At 45.9% G+C, this 22,218-nt stretch overlaps 1 non-coding gene across 1 annotated transcript; it reads right to left on the bottom strand.

Moving 5' to 3' along the window:
- Window positions 1-4,763: 4,763 nt before the first annotated feature.
- On the bottom strand, window positions 4,764-4,836 carry trnar-ccu (transfer RNA arginine (anticodon CCU)). The gene has a single exon. It is a non-coding gene; the product is annotated as a tRNA-Arg (tRNA).
- Between the last annotated feature and the right edge of the window lie 17,382 nt (window positions 4,837-22,218).

The following is a 22,218-nucleotide window of genomic DNA, read 5'->3' as shown; positions in this document are numbered from 1 at the left end:
TCCAATCCACGACATCAGAAGCTACGGTCTTATCCATTAAGCCACAAAAACTCAGTGACAATACCCTACTGCGAATAGTTGATCTTAAATGAGTGCTACAGCCGAGCATGTTCCAAGATCTGTGACAACACACTGAGGGATGCACTAAAGTTTCGGTCAGCTGCTGCCAAGGTGTAACAGAGAAACAACACAGTCTCAGGTCGTTCTGACAAATTATCACATCGTTCTTTCATTTCTCAGACCCTCTTGGTGCCTGACAATGAACAGAGATCGGTTCCTGCCCAACAACAAAATGCCTTTATTTTTCGTGACACAGAACTTTGAGAAATGTCAAAATTCCAGTGTTTTGTTGGTTCTTTTCTCTCTGCATAGACTGTACACAACTGATTTAGAACCTTTGTCTGCATTTTTATTTGATTTTTTATGAATAAAGTATATTTTTTAAATAAACAAAAATCTGGAGAGAGAGAAGATCTGCCCGAACTTGCGAGACCCCCCTTTGTGGAAGAGAACCAGCCCTATATCGGGACGGGAAGGAGATTCCAATGGCCCAGCATGGATTGTTCCAGTTAATACCCTCGCCTCCTTGACCACAAAGTGGGGAGGGAAGTGGGAGTTGGCACGGGACAGGGTGACACTAGGCACACGGACACAAACATTGGAATGTTGACATTTCTCAAAGCTTCTGTTTCATTGTGAACAAAAAGGCATTTTGTACTTGGGCAGGAACCGATCTCTGTTCATTGTCAGGCACCGAGAGGGTCTGAGAATTGAAAGATTGATGTGATAGTTTGTCAGAAAGACCTGAAACTGTGTTGTTTCCCTGTTACACCTTGGCAGCAGCTGACCGAAATTTTAGTGTATCCCTCAACATGTCATCTGAGATGTTGGAACATGCTGGGCTGTAACACTCATTTGATGCCAAGACTTTACACTTGCAAATGACTATGTGTGCCCTCGTAGCATATTGGGTAAACCACTGTCCTCCTAAGTGTGGGATTGTGGGTTTAATTCCCCTCTGGGCTGCTTACATTTTAAGCTTGGTCTTTGTAGCTGACTTTTGTTCCATGCTAACTTCATCACGATCCAAATTGACTGCAATTTTCAACTACTCTGTTCAAAATCACTGTGCCTGTGTTGAGATTATGGCGAATGATGTGTAATAGAAACTTGCAGAAGGCAATTCCAGGATTTGTGAGATCTTGGGGAGAATTGTCTGAAAGATACAGTGCAGCCACAATGGGCTGAATGCCCGCTAAGATTCTGTTGATTTAGAACATAAAACATAGAACATAGAACAGTACAGCACCGAACAGGCCCTTCAGCCCACGTTGTTGTGCCGACCATTGATCCTCATGTATGCACCCTCAAATGTCCAGCAGTTTCTTAAATGACCCCAATGACCTTGCTTCCAGAACTGCTGCTGCCAACGCATTCCATGCTCTCAAAACTCTCTGTGTAAAGAACCCAGCTCTGACATCCCCTCTATACTTTCCTACAACCAGCTTAAAATGATGACCCCTGGTGTTAGCTATTTCTGCCCTGGGAAATAGTCTCTGGCTATCGACTCTATCCATGCCTCTCATTATCTTGTATACCTCAATTAGGGCCCCTCTCCTCCTCCTTTTCTCCAATGAGAAAAGTCCGAGCTCAGTCAACCTGTCTTCATAAGATAAGCCCTCCAGTCCAGGCAGCATCCTGGTAAACCTCCTCTGAACCCTCTCCAAAGCATCCACATCTTTCCGATAATAGGGCAACCAGAACTGGACGCAGTATTCCAAGTGCGGTCTAACCAAAGAAAGCATTTGTCCTCAATGCAACTTTTTGCACCATCTCCACCTACTTCCTCCCCACTAACTGCAAATATCTTGAAAGTGTTGCACAAAATAACATTGAGCCCTTTGCTATTTTCCTGTCTGCTCCATTTTCCTCAGATGTGAGTTGTGCAATATTGGAGTTTGGTTGGTTTCTTGTCTGTCCATTTAGGGACAAATGGGAAGTGAGATTGATTTATCAAGCAGCCAATTTTTAGCATGAGATGGAAGTTGTAAAAAACAATTAGTGAGAGCATAAAATTAAGAAACACACAATATGAGCCATCAGGGTGCAGTATTTAAAGGCTGCCAGTTTAACAGCAGACATGTAGACCCAGTGGCCTCATGGATAAGATATTGGGCTTCCTTAGCCTGGGATTGTAGGGTCAAATCCCATCCTGAATGACTAACTTTCGTAGGTTTCCCTGTTTGAGCTTTACTTCTAGTCTACATGATAAACATCCCCATGTCTGCATTCAGTTAATGGGATGTGGTGTCCCATGTGACCTTACACAAGTCTTTTGCGGATCTGCAGGATTAAGGCTGAATTCCCTGAAAGAGACAGCACAGTCACAATGGCTGAAAACCTGCTGAGATTCTCCTGGGGATGGCATGGTGGCTCAGTGGGTAGCACTGCTGCCTCACAGTGTCAGGGACCTGGCTTTGATTCCTCCCTTGGGTGTCTGTTTGTGTTGAATTTGCACATTCTCTCCATGGGGTACTCGGAGTGCATTGTGTTCCTCCCACAGCCCAAAGATGTGCAGGTTCGGTGGATTGTCTTTGGGGAATGCAGGGTGAGAGGATAGGGGTTAGGCCTGGCTGGGATGCTCTTCAGAGGGTCAGTGTGGATGTGATGGTCTGAATGGCCTCCTCCCACCCTACTCTAGGGCTTCTCTGAACAAGTTTGGAGCAGATGGTCAAAGGCCCAGTCAAGGCTTCGTGAAGGGACTGCCATCCAGGTGTGTGTCCCTATGCTCCTTTTCCCTGATCTTCCCGAATGTTCAAATCAACATCATCACATTAAAGATATTTTGTTTCTTGTCTTAATGAGAAATGATTTGGCTTCAAGAGCACAAAGGTTTTGGATGTTGTCTCTTGAGGTTTGCTGATGAAACCGTTGATGTGCAGGGCCAACTTCAGATAATGGCAGAAACACTCTCCAGTGGTGACTGTCAGCGTTACCAGTCGTGAAGACTTCATCCAAGAAACTGACGGTGGTCTTGACCGCAGTCTCACCACGGCCTGCAAATCACAATCGGCTTAACCAGACTCAAGAACTAAAGAGAAACCAAGAACATCTCACCGATATTACCATGAAGGTTGGTTCCAGCAAAGGATCAACAGCGAGACCGCAAAAACACATTTCATATCTCTCTGTGCTGGAACTTTCTGCTGTCTTTCTCCATTGAAATAATATCCAGCTGCTTTATTCTTCCTACCAAAGTGCATGACCTCACACATTCCCACATTGTCTTTCATTTGCTGAGTTTTTGGCTACTCCCTTAACCCATCCATCTCCCTCTGTAAACTCTGTGAGTCAGCCTCAGCAGTTGCCTTTCCACAAATGTTTGTCTAATCTGTGGATGTGGCACTCCAAGTTCTCCAACGATGGCCTCACTACCTCACATCTCCATCATAGCCTCCTTGCAATTGTATTCAATACTTTGACATAGAAAGGTAAGGACCCAAATGCATAGCCACAGCCCCATCAGTTCCAACCTTGAACCCCCAGATTTCAATCATTTCCATTGACATATTGGACCTTATCATAAATACCAAACATGCAGGTAATCTGGGGTTCAGCTGGTAATGTTGACAGAATATAGCTTAGACTGACACCAACACAACCAAAACAGAAGCTGCTTTGTCCATAGATTGGTAGCTCTATCTGTTCGAGCCCCACTGACCTCTTGGTACAACACTAACCTCCTAAACCAGAGATTGTGGGCTCAAGTCTTATTTGGGGTTTTGATTTTGTTGAAAACTTCACTGTGCAGCTGATCTCAATCCTGTGTGGTCACGTGACCGTGGCAACAAAATCAGGCATTCTCAATTGATCCTCAGCTGGAGAAACTTGACCTGATAGAAAATTGGCCACACTAAATTAAACAGCAGCTATCAGCTCCAGACAATATTGCAATTAAGATCAAAGAGTTACAAAGATTCAAGAAGAACCAGTTCCAACCAGCCTGAAAATTGTATATTCGAGAAGTGTCAGCCTGAGACAATCCACTTTATAGCTCCTGGCATGACAACAGTGAAGGGTATTGGTGTGACCCCATTGGATGATGTGAACCCAGCTCATGACCGTATTGGCCAAAGCCACAGAAGATTCTGGAAGATCAGGGAAAAGTAGGGTAGGAACCACACCTGGATGCCAGTCCCTTCGCGAAGCCTTGACTGGGCCTTGCAGTGGAACTCTGACCATTTGGTCCAACCTTGTTCAGAGAAGCCCTAGAGTGGGGTGGGAGGAGGCCATTCAGTCCATCATGTCCCCACTGACCCTCTGAAGAGCATCCCATCCAGGCCTAACCCCGATCCTCTCACCCTGCACTCCCCAAAGCCAATCCACCGAACCTGCACATCTTTGGACTGTGGGAGGAAACCAAAGCACCCGGAGGACCCCATTGAGAAAATGTGCAAACTCGACACAAACAGACACCCAAGGGAGGAATCAAAGCCAAATCCCTGACGCTGTGAGGCAGTCCTGCTGACCACTGAGCCACCATGCCATCCCCAGGAGGATCTCAGCAGGTTTTCAGTCATTGTGACTGTGCTGTCTCTTTCAGACGATTGACCCAAAAATCCTGCATATCCTCAACATTCTGTATTTTTCTGACATAGGGTACCACCAACCCAACACAGACTTGGGGACTTTTCCAGAGGAGATGAGAAATTGACTTGACCTCGGATGAAGATCAGCCATGAAGACAAGCTTTGAAAGTCAGACACCCCAGATGGGACTTGAACCCACAATCCCTGGCTTAGGAGGCCAGTGCCTTATCCATTAGGCCACTGGGGCCACATGTGTGGTGTTAAAATGGCAGCTTTTAAGTTTTGTTTTGCAAGAACACACTGAATGTGGCTCAGCCAGCACTGAGTCAGTGCCCTGGACTGAGGGGATTCTAAATCTCCTGGTTATATATGTTTTTCTCTTTACCCCGGCACTGCTGCCTAACTGTGGTAGTGCTTATATTTTCCCCAGCACCCATGTTGTGTGTGTGCAGGTGTGAGACACAGTGAAAGACAACAGATGGACAAATCTTTATTCAATTCCCACCACCAGGAAGAAAGGAAACACCCGAGTGGCCAGTGACAATCATCAAAGGGCAATGCTGTGTGACCAAACAGTGAGGGGGAGGGCACTCTCTGAACAGCTCAAGGATGTTGGTAGACACTGCGTGCTCCTTCTCCAGGGACACCCGGGCTCGAACGTAACCATGGAAGAGGGTCAGGCAATCGGTCCTAACAACCAGTTTGGCCAGGCCCAGGAGCAGACCCACGAGGAGATCCTCTGACCAACCCTCCCCCCTCGGCACTGGGTGCCCAATGATGGGGAGTGTGGGGTTGAAGTCCAACAAGAAACGGAGGAGAAGGTTTCCCAGAAAGCTAAAAAGGGAGTCCAAGCGTCCTGTTCCATGGACTCCACAGCACCACAGAACAAGCAGTTGGGCTGGGAGTCCGTGAACCACCACAATCTGTGGACTGCCGCGTGCAATACCCTCCACCCCAGATCCCCGTGAGAAAGGGGGAGGACTCCCATGTAGAGAGCCCTTCACTGGGGATGGTCCCCACCGCCCGGTGGTAAATGGGCACGCCAGGGTGTGTCCGGGAGGTGGATGAGGGTGTGCAGCAGCAGTCTGTACAGGGCCCTCTGTGATACACCCCTGAAAGGGACAAAACTAAAACTCCGGAGACAGCTCAGGTTGTGGGGCACAGTCACCCGCGGGAAGTACAGGACCCCTGGGGCCAATGTGAAATTCCGTCCAGGCAGGAGTGAGTGCAGACGGGATCCCACCGCACACCTGAGCATCCTCCAACTGGGGCACTACGTGGGGTCTGAGCACCGTCGTTTTAAGGTGTCGGATGGTGGTGGCCACGTACCGGACGTCTACCGCTGCCCTGCTCGCTATATCCTGCGGCAGCGTCCAGCCCAGGCCCCCACCATCCAGCACGTCCCCGACCCTGGTCACCCTCACAGTCACGGCCCTCCCCTCCGACAGTCACTCGAACCCACGAGTACGGAGGTGCGGATTCCTGAGCAACGTCTCCCTGACGACAGCCGTTACTCCAGCCGGAGGGTAGGCGTGACGCGATTCGACCATGTTCCAGACCGTGAGCAGGTCCTGGTAAAAGACAGGCAGTGTCCTGAGAGTGACCTCCAAACCATCACGGTCCCTGAGCAGGAGCTGAGTCTCGTAGTTGAGGTTACGCACCTGGTGGAAAAAATACATCACCAGGGCACCCCGCCGAGGGGGAGGCTCAATGTAAAGGTATCGCTGCAAGGTCTGAAGGTGGAACGTCGCTACCTGGGTGTGAACGCACACCAGCGACTGACCGCCCTCCTCAATATGGAGACTCAGGACCTGCGCAGTGACCCAGTGCATCTTTTTGTCCCAGAAGAAGTGAACCAACATTCTCTGGATGTCAGTGACAAAACCAGGAGGAGGGACCAAAGTGACCAGCCGGTACCACAGCATGGCAGGCACCAGCTGGTTTATGACCAACACACGACTCCTGTGAGACAGCACTCGGAGCAGTCCTGTACAGAGGCCTAGGCGAGGGGAGACTTTGGCCTCCAGCTCCTGCCTGTTCCCCGGCCAGGATTCCTCAGCCGGGCTGAGGTAGACCCCCAGGTCGAGGAGATGGTGGTACTCCAGCTGAACCCCCGTAACTCATCCGGCAGAGACTCCACCCGCCACGGACTGACCAGTCGTCTGGAATATTGGGCCCAGTTGATCCTGGTGGAAGAGGCCGAAGGGTACAAGGCCTGGCACTCACACATCCTCCCCAGGTCAGCAGGGTCGGTGAAAGGGAGGAGCACGTGGTCAGCGTAGGCCGAGATGACCACCCCCGTGCCCGCACCGCGCAGAACCAGCCCCGACAACCTCCTCCACAAGAGGCACAGGAAAGGCTCCACGCACAGGGAATCCAGCTGGCCGGACAGGGGGCAGCCTTGGCGTACTCCTCTCCCAAAGTGAAGGGGCAGTGTCATGGAGCTGTTAACTTTAAAACTAATTGCACCTGCCTCCACTTGGTCCACATCCACACAAGCATTTCCTGTCATGTACCTGTCCAAATGTCTTTCTCATAGAATCCATACAGTGTGGAAACAGGCCATTTGGCCCAACAAGTCCACCCAGACTCACTCCCCTACATGTCCTCCTGCCAAATGTACCCAACCTTCACATCCCTGAACAGTCTGGGCAATTGTGCATGGCTAATTTACTTGTGGGAGGAAACTGGAGCACCTGGAGGAAACCCACACAGACACGGGGAGAAAGTGCAAAATCCACACAAACTGTCACCAGAGGCTGAAATTGAACCTCGGTCCCTGGTGCTATGAGACAGCAGTGCTAACCACGGAGCCAACTCGGAAACTCTACACAAACAGACACCCAAGGGAGGAATCAAAGCCAGGTCCCTGACACTGTGAGGCAGCAGTGCTACCCACTGAGCCACCATACCATCCCCAGGAGAATCTCAGCAGGTTTTCAGCCATTGTGACTGTGTTGTCTCTTTCAGACGATTCACCCCCCATCCTGCAGATCCCTGAAAATCTTGAGCAAGAACGTGTTGGGCACCACTTCCCATCAGCTGAAAGCAGACAAGGGGGATTTCTCCAAAGTCCATTAGAAATAACGTTGACAGTGAACAAGCCATAAATAATCAGACACCCCAGATGGGACACGAACCCAAAAACCCCTGGTTTAGGAGACCAGTGCCTTATCCATTAGGCTGTTGGGGATACACCCCTACAGGTAAAATGGCAACCTTTAAATACTGAACCCTGCCCTGTCATATTGTTTTTTTCTGAGTTTTCTACTCTTACTGATTGTTTTTTTCCCCTTCCATTTCATGCTAAATTGTCGGCTGCTTGATAAATTGATCTCCCCTCCCATTTGGCCCCAGACGGACATTTGAGAAATCCCAGCCGGTCAGACAGCGTCCGAGGAGCAGGAGAGTCGACATTTCGAGCATAGGCCTGAAGAGCTTATACTCGAAACATTGACTCCCCTGCTCCTCGGATGCTGCCTGACCAGCTGTACTTTTCCAGCACCACACAGTTTGACTCTGATCTCTCACATCTGCAGTGCTCACTTTCTCCCAGTCGAGAAATCAACTCAACTCCAACTTTGCAGACCCACAGTTTGAGGCAAATGGAGCAGAAGGAAAAGGGCTCAATGTTATTGTGTGCAGCACTTTCAAGATATTTGCAGTTAGTGGTGAATGAGGAAGTGGAGATGTTGCAAAAAGCTGCATTGAGGACAAATCAACAGAATCTTAGCAGGCATTCAGCCCATTGTGACTGTGCTGTCTCTTTCAGACAATTCACCCCAAGATCTCCCAAATCCCGGAATTACCTTGTGCAAGTTTCTATGTCACATCATTTGCCATAATCTCAACGTAGGCACAGTGATTTTTAACAGAGTACTGTCGATGAAAAATTCAGTCAGCATGGATTGAGATGAAGTTGACATGGAATGAAAATCAGCAACAAAGCCCAGGCTTAAAACCCAAGCCCCCCAGATGGGACTTGAACCAACAATTACCAGCTTAGGGAAGCCAGTGTCTTATCCATTAGGCCCCTCGGGCTCCCACCTTGCACTTTCTGTGGAAAGTATTGACCTCAAACGAGTGCTACAGCTGAACATGTTCCAAGATCGAGGTTTATATGTTGAGGCACACACTAAAGTATGGAGCAGCTGCTGTCAAGGTGTAACAGTTAAAGAACACTGTCTAAGGCCTTTCTGACCAGTTATGACATCATCCCTTCATTTCTCAGACCCTCTTGGTGCCTCAGAATGAAGAGAAATCGTTTCCTGCCTCAGGAGAAAGATCTGCCCGAACTTGCGAGACCTCCTTTTGTGAAAGAGAACCAGCCCTGTATCGGGACACGATGTTGCTAATGTTCATCTGGTTGATCAGTGGAAATTAAAAGCCATGTCACACAACAGGCAGAGTCAATCTTTAGCTGAGTAGAAGTTCAGCAGAGAGAAACAGACTTACTTTGTGATATAATAGGTAATTCCTGTCCCATTGATCTATTAACTGCAGGGAACTTTCAGATACGTGGTATCTTTCGAGCAATTATATATCCTCCCAAGATATATGCTTTCGCTCTCAACTGAAGATGTTATAACTTCAATGGCTAAGAGTATTAACCAATAAATCAATGCCAAGCCAGTTAAAGTATGACACTTGGCACATCATCATCGCTGTAATTGCAGAATGCAGCATAACCTATTCCGTCTTCTAACCTACTGACAGCCTACTTTTCAGAAGTCTCCTCACACGACTCTGAAAACAAATTAAAAGAAACCAATTAAACCAAATAAGCACAAATTAAAATGTCCCAGTCATTTAAAAAGGCTCTGTAACAAAAGTCAAAATCTCCCAAGAAAGCTTACACTTACAGAGTCACAGAGTTGTACAGATCCTCTGCTCCAACCCATCCATGCCAACCAGATATCCGAAAGTTATCTAGTCCCACAAACCAGCATTTGGTCCATATCCCTCTGAAGCCTTCTTATTCATGTCCCCATACAGCTGCCTTTTAAATGTTACAGAGTCTTAGAGTTATACAGCATGGAAACAGACCCTTTGATCCAACTCGTCTATGCCGACCTGATATCCTGAATTAATCTAGTCCGACTTGCCAGCATTTGGCCCATATCCCTCTAAACCCACCCTGTTCATATACCCCCATCCCGATGCCTTTTAAATGTTTTGGAGGAGCCGGGGTTAGACTGGGGTGGACAAAGTTAAAAATCACACAACACCAGGCTATAGTCCAGCGGGTTTATTTGGAAGCACTAGCTTTCGAAGCGATGCTCCTTCACTGGGTGGTTGTCTTCACCTGATGAAGAAGCAGCGCTCTGAAAGCTAGTGCTTCCAAATAAACCTGTGGGATTATAACCTGGTGTTGTGTGACTTTTAACTTCTAAATGTTGTTATTGTACCAGCCTCCACCACTTCCTCTTGCAGCATGTTCCATATAAGCACCACCCTCTGCATGAAAAGGTTGCCCCTAAGGTTCCTCTTAAATTATTATTCTTCTCATTGTAAACCTATGCCCTCTGTTTTTGTACTCCCCACCCTGGGGAAAAGACTGAAGCTATTCACCCTATCCATGTCCCTCATGATTTTATAAACCTCTGTAAGGCCACCCTTCAGCCTCCAACACTCCAGTGAAAATAGCCTCAGTCTATTCATCCTCCCCCAATAGCACAAACCCTGTAACCCTTGCAACATCCTTGTAAATCTTTTCTGAATGCTTGCAAGTTTTACAACATCTTTCTATAGCAGGGAAACCAGAATTGAACGCAGTATTCCAAAAGGTGGCCTAACCAATATCCTGTACAGCCACAATCCAACATTCTAATTCCTATACTCGATGCACTGACTAATAAAGGCAAGTGGATCAAATGCCTTCTTCACTGTGCTATCTACCTGCAACTCCTTCTCTTCCTAATCTGTGTGTATGTGAGTTACAATAATCTTTTTGCATTCTGATGTGAATAGATTCACCCTTTAGTTAATTCAACATATCCAGGTTTAATTGGCTACTTTTCAACACCAATTCAATTGGTTTGGGAGGAAGACACCCACAAGAAAGGGTCCCTTTTTAAATTAACCTGTTAGTGACCAACCAAGGATCCAGGTAAATGAAGAAAGGAAACCATTTCATCCCTGCTCACCTGGGAGCTTAACAATTTGGGGTATCTGTCTGGAACTGTAATAACGTGGGGAACAATTCTCACACCAGCCTCTCTTTGTAAGTGCTCCATGTATTTACGAAACAATGCCCTTCACCAGCACATCTCAGTGATATATTTAACATTCCATTCACATTAATCACTCCAAGGGTATGATCTACATTAAGAATATAAACAGTAAGTGTTGAAACTCTCAGGTTCGGAAGCATCTGCTGAAAAAAACAAAACAAATACTGCAAATTGATAATTATGTTTCTCTCCACAGATGCTACCTGAGCTGCATTTCAATATTTCCTGATTTTATTGCAGATTTCCAGCGTTTGTGGTATTTAACTTTTGTATAATTTTTTTACGTAAGGAGAATGGAGACTTGAAAACATTGAATGGGACATTTGCTCATTAACCTGTTGGGAATTTTCTGCTCTTGAAAGATTTGATTCAGACTTTAGACAAGGTGCAATCATGACAACAACTGTGGGATTGTACTTATTAGATATCAAGGAACAGCTCATCAAATAAGGCAATCCTCTGAACCAGATGAATTCTCATCTCAAGTTTGGGGAGAAAGGTTTAAAAGATCAGTATTAGAGGGGGTGAGATCTGATCAACTTCAGAAAAACTTTGATCTTAAAACTACAATTCTACAGTGAAAGTGAAATATTGCGAAGTGTATGGTTAATTGTCCATGATATTTGTTCCTCCTTATTTAATTTCTATAACTATCCGTAGAGTAATTTATAAACATATATTTACGAACCATTGTTATGCATTATTTTGGTAATTTTATAATTTGCCATTACTTTCTCTTCACCTTATTCAAGGAGAGTGTTTATTACAGTGAGTGATACCACACAGGATTTCAATTGCACTGAATTGGTTTTGAAAGATAACTCAATAAATGCAGGTTGATGCTGTCGATGGTTCCTGTCGATATATTTCGTTGACTTGTTCAGATGTGTTATGATGTTAAGTCTGAGGCAGAAAGAGGAAGAAGGTATAAGTAAGGTTCAAGACACTGAAGACAGACAGAGCCCTGGAGATAACAGGAATGAATTCAAACCAGGAAATAGAGAATTTGAAGGGACCATGCAATGTTTATGGAAAACAGGATTAAGGAACCTCCAAGGCATTTTACAGAGGGATAACAAGCAACAGGTCACCAGGGAAAGAGTATGTCTTCTCAGAGCAAAGGAGGGAATTTACACATGGAGCCGGAGGAAGTGGGTGAGGTTCTTAATGAATAAACTGCATTGGTATTTCCAAAGGATTCTGGGTAGTCCAAGATGGAGGACGGGAAAAAGTTGTGACTGTAAGAGCTGCCTCTTTTTTGAGGCATTTTAGGTGTTGGGGGGTGATTTCCTCAAATTCCAGGAGCAGCAATTACTGTTTTATTATGCAACTTTGGAGAAAAAAAACTCAAAACAACGGCACTTTTAAAAGGAAGAAAGGCAGACAAAGAAAGTGAGTACATGGTCAGGGGGGCGGGAGGGAAGAAACCTACACTGCTCACTGATATGGAGCGGAAGGGTCGAGAGGGATATGGGCCCAGTGTGGGCGAATGGGACGAGATTAGATTAGGATATGTGGTCGGCATGGACGGGTTGGAGCGAAGGGTCTGTTTCCATGCTGTACATCTCTATGACTCGATGACATGGTGGATGGTGAGTCTTGTATATTGATATTCTAGAGCATGTCAATATTAAAAAGGAGATGTTGGGTGTTTTGAAAAGCATTAAGGTAGACAAGTCCCCAAGACCTGATGGAATCTATCATAGAACCCTGAGAGAGGCAGGTGTGGAAATTGTTACGGATTTGTACAAAATATATGTATCCTTTATAGTCCCAGGAGAATTCCCCAAGGATTGGAGAATACCCAATGTTGTTTCTTTCTTTAAGAATGGCAAAAAGAATAATTCAGGAAATTAAAGGCCAGATTGGCTTCCTGCAACTTCCTGTTATTCATTGCTTGGACATCACTGTCTGTGCCTGGATGGTACCCTCTGGAAGTCACTCTGTAAAGATCTCCACCCCTCTACCTTGGGGTCTCAGGATCTCAAGGTGTTCCTCTCTTTGGCCAAGGTTTTGGTCCATGTGTAATGGTTTCCTGAATGTGGTTCCTGTGAAGTGCCTTGTGCCATGAAAAGGGATCCCTACATGCAGGCTGTAGTTGGGTTGAAGTGTTTTGGAGAGCAGGCAGGAAAGTGGAGTTGAGACCGAGATGAGATCAGCCATGATCGTGTGGAATGACAAAGCAGGCTCGAGGAGCTGAATTGCCGAATTTTTAAGATCTTCGGAGCACAACCAAAGACAGAGCTATCAATTGCCGTGGGTGTCTAACATGGTATCTCACCTCAGATGCATCATGAAGAGGGTGTCCATGTTCAAAGCCAGGGGTTGTGAGTTCATATCCCATTTGGGCTGTTATGTTTTTAAACATGAACTCTGATCAGCACCCTGTGTCTGTTTGATCTCAATTCCAGTTAATAAGGGGAGATGGTGGTGCAGTGCTAGACCTGGAGTAGGAATCCAGAACACCAAGTTCATGGTGTGGGGGAGATGGACTGTAATCCCACCATACAAGGTGGTGAAATCTCAGCTCAGGAGGAGCTTTGTCTGATGGGAACCATATATTGCTATTGAGGTTTGTTAGGAAGCGAACTGGTTCTATATTCTCCGTTCAGGAAGAAAACCTGGTGAGACTACAGACCCACAGCAATGTGGTTGACTCACCCTCTGGGCAATAAACACTGGCCTAGTCAGAAACATATCGCATTCTTTCCCTGTAGCTCGGTCTCAATCCTGGAACACCCTCCATTGATTCATTGTAGGTTTACCTCCAACAAATGGTCAAAAATCACACCACACCAGGTTATAGTCCAACAGGTTTATTTGAAAACACGAGCTTTCAGAGCATTGGTCCTTCATCAGGTGTAATGAGAGAGGAGGCATCAGACACAGAATGTATAAGTAAAATATCAAAGGGTCATACAAGTGATGCGAATGTATTGAACAAATCCAAAATGGCCGACTCCCTCCTGTTAAATCTTCAATCAGTTCGAAAGGAGATACAGGCAGCACATGGATTGCAGTGGTTCAAAAGGATAGCTCCCCATCACCTTTCAGGGGAAACTAGGCAGAGGCAATAAATGTTGATCTAGCCAGCAATGTTCACACCCTGGAAATGAATAAAAACAATCCCACAATGGAATAAACCGCCAGGGGAAAAGTCATAGTGTAATGACTTGAAAACATCAAGCCCCAACTTTGGATGGTTTCTATTGTTATGTTTTACATTATCATCCAAAACGCACCAGTCATTGACATAAAGGTTATGATTTGGAGGAGCCAGTGTTAGACTGGGGCGGACAACGTTACAAATCACACAGCACCAGGTTATAGTCCAACAGGTTTATTGGGAAACACTAGCTTTCGAAGAGCTGCTTCTTCATCAGGTGGTTGTGGAGCAGGATCGTAAAACACTGAAGTTTTAGCAACAGGATTGCAGTGTCATGGCATGTAATATTAAACAAATTGAGCTGAAGTCTTTCATCTTTTAAAATGATCATGTTAGTTTCAGTTCCTTGTTATGTCCATCCCAGACCTTTGTTAAAGTTACATTCTCAAGAGAGTTTTAACAATCGGTACTATCTCAGCTCAGATAATGCATTGAAGATGTGAGGTTAAAATCTGTCTGTGTCCCAATGTTCGGTCAGACTGATTCTATTTCTAAAGTGGCATTTACAGAATCTGACATGGTTTTATGCAGTTTTTGAGCAAAACAAAAGATAATTCTGAACGTACAAATTCACCCCACAAACATACATGTGTGTGCGTGCAGGGGAGACCGAGTGAGTGTGTGCAGTTGGGTGTGTGTGGGAGGGGGCGATGGTGTGAGTGTCTGTGAGAGTGTGTGTATGTGTATGTGTTTGAGTGTAATGGGGTATGTATCTGTGAGAAGGTGTGTGTGTGGGTGTGAGTGTGGGAGTGTGTATGTGTATTGTGTGACAGGATGTGTGTGTGTGTGTGTGTGTGTGTGTGTGTGTGTGTGTATAGTGCAGTGGGGTCAGCTGTAGTGTGACATGAACCCAAGGTCCCAGTTGAGGCCATCCCCATGGGTACCAAACGTGGTTATCAGCCTCTGCTCGGCCACTTTTCGTTGTTGCCTGTCCCAAAGCCCACCTTGGAGGATGGTTACCTGAAGGATCGAGGTTGAAAGTCCCTGATCGTTGTAGTGATCTCCGACTGGGAGGGAACACCTCTGTTTGGTGATTGTTACGCGGTGCCCATTCATCTGTTGCCGTAGCCTCTGCTCGGTCTCGCCAATGTACCATGCATCGGGCATCCTTCCCTGCAACGTATGAGATAGACAACACTGGCCGAGTCACATGAGTACCTGCCACGTACATGGTGGGAGATGTCCCCATGGGTAATGTCGGTATCCATGGCGACACTCTGACACGTTTTACAGTGTCTGCTGTGACAGGGTTGTTTGGTGTTGTCCTGAAGGCCGGGCAGTTTGCTGTGAACAATGGTCTGTTTAAGGTTTGGTGGCTGTTTAAAGGTGAGAAGTGGAGGGGTAGGGAAGGTCTTGGCGAGGTGCTCATCCTCATTGATAATGTGTTGCAGGCTGTGGAGAATGTGACGTAGTTTCTCAGCTCCTGGTAAGTATTGGACAATGAAGGGTACCCTGTTGGTTGCAGCTCGTGTCTGTCTCCTGAGGAGGTCATTGCAGTTTCTCTCTGGGGCATGTCAGAACTGGCGATTGATGAGTTAAGCATCATATCACATTCTTATCAGGGCATCCTTGTGTACTTTCAAGTGCCCCTCACATTCCCCCTCACCTGAACAGATCCTGTGTAAGTGTTCGGCTTGTACAGAGGGGACGGCTGTTTTAATATGTTGAGGGTGGGTTTGTGGTTGAGTGAGGTGCTGTGGTGCCCATCCTTGATGGAGATGCATGTGTCCAAGAATGAGACAGATACTAAACAGTAGTCCGTGGTGCGTTTGATGGTGGGATGAAACTCGTGAAATGTTGGCGAACATAAATGTTGGGAGAGTGCAGCATTGTTCTGACATGAACACAACCAAGGTTGAGGGGATCAATTCTCCTGACATGGCCCCAGAAGCACGTGTTGTCCCAGTGACCTAACAGCTCCATCTCTGATCTTCGAAGCTACTGCCTGTGGTTTACATCCCTTCTGGGGATACTTTCAATTTAAACATTCTCTCCAATTAAAACCCTCTCACTGCATTATCTCCATTCAAATTAAGTTAATCTCTGACCTAATGTCTTTAAAAATCTGCATGGCTGCTTTGAGATCATCGAACTGTACAAACATTGAGCTTGCTTGACCTCTGTACTGTTCTGTTGGTATTTAACAGGAAAGCTGGGAATTTTTCTTGCAAACATTTCGTCCCCTGTCTAGGTGACATCCTCAGTGCTTGGGAGCCTCCTGTGAAGCGCTTCTGTGATGTTTCCTCTGGCATTTATAGTGGCCTGTCTCTGCCACTTCCGGTTGTCCATTCCAGCTGTCCGCTGTAGTGGCCGGTATATTGGGTCCAGGTCGATGTGTTTGTTGATAGAGTCTGTGGATGAGTGCCATGCCTCGAGGAATTCCCTGGCTGTTCTCTGTTTGGCTTGTCCTATAATGGTAGTGTTGTCCCAGTCGAATTGATGTTGCTTGTCATCTGCGTGTGTGGCCTCTAAGGATAGCTGGTCATGTCGTTTCGTGGCTAGTTGGTGACACCTTTGTAATAATTAAAAACACAGAAATAGAGAACACACACCGGATCATCAACGCCACACTCACAGGAATCCGATTCACTAGAGAGGAAGAAAAGGACAACCAACTCCCATTCCGAGACGTGATGGTACAGAGAACACCGAACGGTGAATTCACCACAAAGGTTTACAGGAAAGCCACTCACACAGATCAAGTCCTAAACTATGAAAGCAACCACCCCAACACACACAAACGAAGTTGCATCAGGACACTATTCAAAAGGGCCACAACACATTGCAGCACACCAGAACTACAAAAAGAGGAAGAGGAACACCTATACAAAGTATTCGCCAAAAACGGATACCCTCGCAATTTCATCAACAGATGCTTAAGAGAGAGACAATGGAACGAGGACATGCCGCAACCCAAAGGACTAGCCACACTATCATACATCAGGAGCATTTCAGAACTGACAGCCAGACTACTGCGACCACTAGGACTCATAACAGCACACAAACCAACAGCCACTCTTAGACAGCAACTCACCAGATCGAAGGACCCGATACCCAACATGAGCAAAACAAATGTAGTGTACAAAATCCCATGCAATGACTGCACAAAACACTACATCGGACAAAAAGGAAGACAGCTAACGATCCGTATCCATGAACACCAACTAGCCACGAAACGACACGACAAGCTATCCTTAGTAGCCACACACACAGACGACAAGCAACATGAATTCGACTGAGACAACACTACCATTATAGGACAAGCCAAACAGAGAACAGCCAGGGAATTCCTAGAGGCATGGCACTCATCCACAGACTCTATCAACAAACACATCGACCTGGACCCAATATACCAGCCACTACAGCGGACAGCTAGAAAAGACAACCGGAAGCGGCAGAGACAGGCCACGATAAATGCCGGAGGAAACATCACAGAAGTGCTTCACAGGAGGCTCCCAAGCACCTGAGGATGTCACCGAGACAGGGGACGAAACGTTTGCAAGAAAAATTCCCAGCTCAGCGAACAGAACCACAACAACGAGCACCCGAGCTACAAATCTTCTCCCAAACTCATTTAACAGGAAAAAATGCAGGTGAAATAAAGTTATTCCACACTCAATAATTTCGATTTACATTCAATGAGTTGGACCAAGATAACAGTAATCCTAAAGTTGGAAGATTCATTGAAAATATTTGATTTGCAAGTAATGATCGACACAGTGAAAAGTTTTGTCTTGTGAGCAATACAGGCAGCTCACAGAGTTAAGTAGCATAGATAAGTAAATAATAGGGAAACAGCAGCAGGAACAAAAACACAGGTACACGTGAATACTAAGAGTCTGTGAGACCGTTCAGTATTCTAATAACAGTAGGGTAGAAACTGTTTCAAAACGGGTTGGTGCGTGTGTTCAGGCTTCTGTACCTTCTCCCCGATGGTAGAGGTTGTAGAAAAACATTGCCAGGGTGGGATGGATCTTTGAGAACGCTGGAGACCTTTCCTTGACAGCGGGCCTGGTAGATGGATTGTATAGATGGGAGGTTGGCCTTTCTGATTGTCTGGGCCGAGTTCACCACTCTCTGTAACCGTCTCCAATCTTGAATGGTACAGTTGCCAAACCAGGTAGTGATACATCCAGACAGAATGCTGTCGATGGTGCACCTATAAACGTTGGCAAGGGTATTCTCTGTCAGTAATATCCGATGTTCGGGTGGGATCAGTGTTGAAGGGTTGGTTTGTTGATGAGAGTGTGATGAGAGCTGGCTTCCAAAAGCAACCTCTCCAACCACACTCTCAGGAATCTCGTCCCCATCCAGAGACAGCAGCCACTTGATCACCACCTTCAACATTCAATCCTGCAGATCCCCGAAAATCTTGTGCAAGATCATGTTGGATACCACTGACCATCAACTGAATGTGGAGATGGGGGTTTTTCCAAAAAAGATTAGAAATGGAGGATAAGCCACAGAGACACCCCAGATGGGACTTGAACCCACAATCCCTGGCTTAGGAGGCCAGTGCCTTATTCATTAGGCCACTGCGGCCTCACATGCAGGTTGCCAATGGCAGCCTTTAAATACTGCACCCTGACCTCTCATTGTGTGTGTTTCTGAGTGTAAGATGCTCACTGATTGTTTTTTACCCCTTCCATCTCATGCTAAATTGTAGGCTGCTTGATAAATTGATCCCGCCTCCCATTTCTCCCCAAATGGACCGATGAGAAATCAACCAAACTCCAACTTTCTGGATTAGTGGTGCTGGAAGAGCACAGCAGTTCGGGCTTTTGCCCGAAATGTCGATTTCGAAGCTACTTGGATGCTGCCTGAACTGCTGTGCTCTTCCAGCACCACTAATCCAGAATCTGGTTTCCAGCATCTGCAGTCATTGTTTTTACCACCTTCAAACTTCAACTTTGCAGAACTCAAGTCTGAGGAAAATGGAGCAGACAGGAAAATAGCAAAGGGCTCAATGTTATTTTGTGCAGCACTTTCAAGATATTTGCAGTTACTGGGGAAGGAGAAAGTGGAGATGTTGCAAAAAGCTGCATTGAGGACAAATCAACACAATCTTAGCGGGCATTCAGCCCATTGGGGCTATGCTGTCTCTTTCAGACAATTCACCCCAAGATCTCCCAAATCCCGGAATTACCTTGTGCAAGTTTCTATTAAACAGCAGTTGCCATGATCTCAACATAGGCACAATGATTTTTAACAGAGTAGTTAAAAAATCCAGTCAATTTGGATTGAGATGAAGTTGACATGGGATGAAAATCAGCCACTGCAAAGACCAGGCTTAAAAATGAAATCCCTGAAATCCCAGATTTCAGAGGCCAGTGCCATCACCATTAGGCCACGAGGGCACTATATTGGTAGACCACTGGAAACAGTTGACCTCAAATGAGTGTGACAGCCAAGCACACTCCCAGATCTGTGACAACACACTGAGGGACGCACTAAAGGTTCAGGCAGCTGCTGCCAAGGTGTAACAGGGAAACAACACAGTCTCAGGTCTTTCTGACAAATGATCACATCGTGCTTTCAGTTCTCAGACCCTCTTGGTGCCTGACACTGAACAGAGATCGTTTTCTGCCCAAGTACAAAATGCCTTTCTTTCCACAACGATACAGAAGGTTTGAGAAATGTCAATATTCCAATGGTTTGTTGGATCTTTTCTCTCTGCATAGACTGTACACAACTGATTTAGAACCTTTGTATGCATTTCCAAATGATGTTACAAACTGTTTCAATACATTGCTAATAAAATCAAGTTGAAACGCAAATCAAATTTAGTCTCCCTTTGTCCCCATCACCAACAAGAATACTTGAGTAAAATTGTGAGGAATTCATCAGACCAATGAGACTCCAGGAATTCTTCCAAGATGTCAGCAATGATCCCAATGAGCCAACCAACGAACGGGAACAGTCATCAGAGAGATCCATCGTGGAGCGACCAAAGAAGGAGTCGATTTGTATCCCTGCGGAGGGCCGCTGTCCTGACCTTGAGATGTATGCTCAACCGTCAGGAGATGGGTGAATGACAGATTTAAAAATCACATAACACCAGGTTAGAGTCGAACATGTGGAAGCACTAGGTTTCGGAGCACTGCTCCTTCATCGGGTGGTTGTGGAGAATAAGATTGCAGGACACAGAATTTATAGCAAATGTTTACAATGTGATGCAACTGAAATTGTATCTTCAGAAAGACCTGGATTGTTTGTTAAATCTCTCATCTTTTAGAATGGCCAGGTTGGGTTTCGTCCTTTCATATGTAAATTGCAAAACTTTTATCAAAAGTTACATTCTCAAGTGAACTTTAACAATTGGTGTCATGTTGGCCCAGATAATGTATTGAAGGTGTGAGCTCCCCTGTATGAGACTGTCTGTGCCACAATGGTCAGACTGATTCCAATCTAAAAAACAGATTGACAGCATCTCACATGATTCATACAGGTTTTGAGCAAAGTAAAATGTAATTTTGGAAGTACATGTTCATCAGACAAACTTAGATGAGTGTGTGTATATGGGTGTGTGTATATGTGTGTGTGGGTGTGTATGTGTGTGAATGTGTGTGTGTATATGTGTGCGTATATGTGTGTGGGTGAGTATGTGTGTTTATATGTGCGTGTGAATATGTGTGTGTGTATATATGTGTGTGTGTATATGTGTGTGGATGTGTATGTGTGTGCATGTGTGTGTGGGTGCGCGTGTGTGTGGGTGCGCGTGTGTGTGTATATGTGTGTGTGTTAATATATGTATGTGTGTGTGTGTGGGTGTGTATGTATGTATATATGTGTGTGTGTTTATGTATGTGTGTGTATGTGTGTGTATGTATATGTGTGTGCATGTGGGTGTGTATGTGCATATGTGTATGTGTGTGTTTATGTATATGTGTGTATATGCGTGTGTTTGTATGTGTGTGTGTCTATGTGTATGTGTGTGTGTATGTGTGTGTGTAAATGTGTATATGTGTGTGGGTGTGTATGTGTGTGTATATGTGCGTGTGCATGTGTGTGTGTATATGTGTGTGGGTGTGTATGTGTGTGTATGAGCGTGTGTGGGTGCGCGTGTATGTGTATATGTGTGTGTGTTAATATGTGTATGTATGTGTGTGGGTGCGTGTGTGTGTGTGTATGTATGTATATATGTGTGTGTATGTGTGTGTATGTGCATATGTGTATGTGTGTGTGTTTATGTATATGTGTGTATGTGCGTTAGTTTGTATGTGTGTGTCTATGTGTATGTGTGTGTGAGAATGTGTGTATATGTGTGTATGTGTGTGTGGGTGTGTATGTGTGTGTATGTATGTTTGTGTGTGAATCTAAGAGTGTGTATATGTATATGTGTGTGCGTGTATGTATGTGTATGTGTGTATGTGTATGTGTGTGCATATGTCTGTGTATGGGTGTGTATATGTGTGTGTGTGTGTTGTGTATGTGTGTGTGTATGTGTGTGTGTGTGTGTGTGTGTGTGTGTAGGTGAATGGGGTCACCTGTAATGTCCCAGTTGAGGCCATCTCCATTGTTCCCAAACTTGGTGATCAGCCTCTGCTCGGCCACTTTTCATTGTTGCCTGTCCCGAAGTCCCCCTTGGAGGAAAGTCCGAGGTCGAATGTCCCGAATTGCTGAAGTGTTCTCTGACTGGGAGGGAACACTCCTGTCTGTTGACACTCAGAACAGCCCCACCACCCCACCCCATATACACACATGCACGCGCGCGCGCACACAAACACATGCACAAACACATGCACACACACACACACACACACGCACACACACACGCAAGCACATATAAGTTGTGGGGTGAATTTGTATTTGCAGAACTACATTTTACTTTGCTCAAAAACTGCATGAACTACAGAGCTAAGGAGAGAATTGTGGCAGCTCCCAGAATCAGGTGGCTCAGTGGTTAGCCCTGCTGCCTCACAATACCAGGGTCCCAGGTTCAATTCCAGCCTTAGATAACTGCCTGTGTGGAGTTTGCACATTGCTCTGGTTTCCTCCCACAGTACAAAGGTGAATTGGCCATGTTAAATTGCCCATAGTGTTACCTGTTTCCACACTGTCGGTAGTCTAATCCAGGGGAAGGATCTGCAGGCCCTAATTTACGAAGGCTCTAAGCTCATGCCTTTCCAGGACTTCTCAGCGGTGGGAAACCAGAAAAGAAAACCTTACGATGATGAGCCGAAGACAGAGGAATGGAAGTAAGGCCATTCAGCCCATCGGGTCCACCCCG

This window comes from Chiloscyllium punctatum, chromosome 18 (genome assembly GCF_047496795.1).
Source record: "Chiloscyllium punctatum isolate Juve2018m chromosome 18, sChiPun1.3, whole genome shotgun sequence".
Taxonomy (NCBI): domain Eukaryota; kingdom Metazoa; phylum Chordata; class Chondrichthyes; order Orectolobiformes; family Hemiscylliidae; genus Chiloscyllium; species Chiloscyllium punctatum.
The sequence above is the reverse complement of the archived record's forward strand: the minus strand, read 5'-3'. Positions and strand labels throughout refer to the sequence as shown.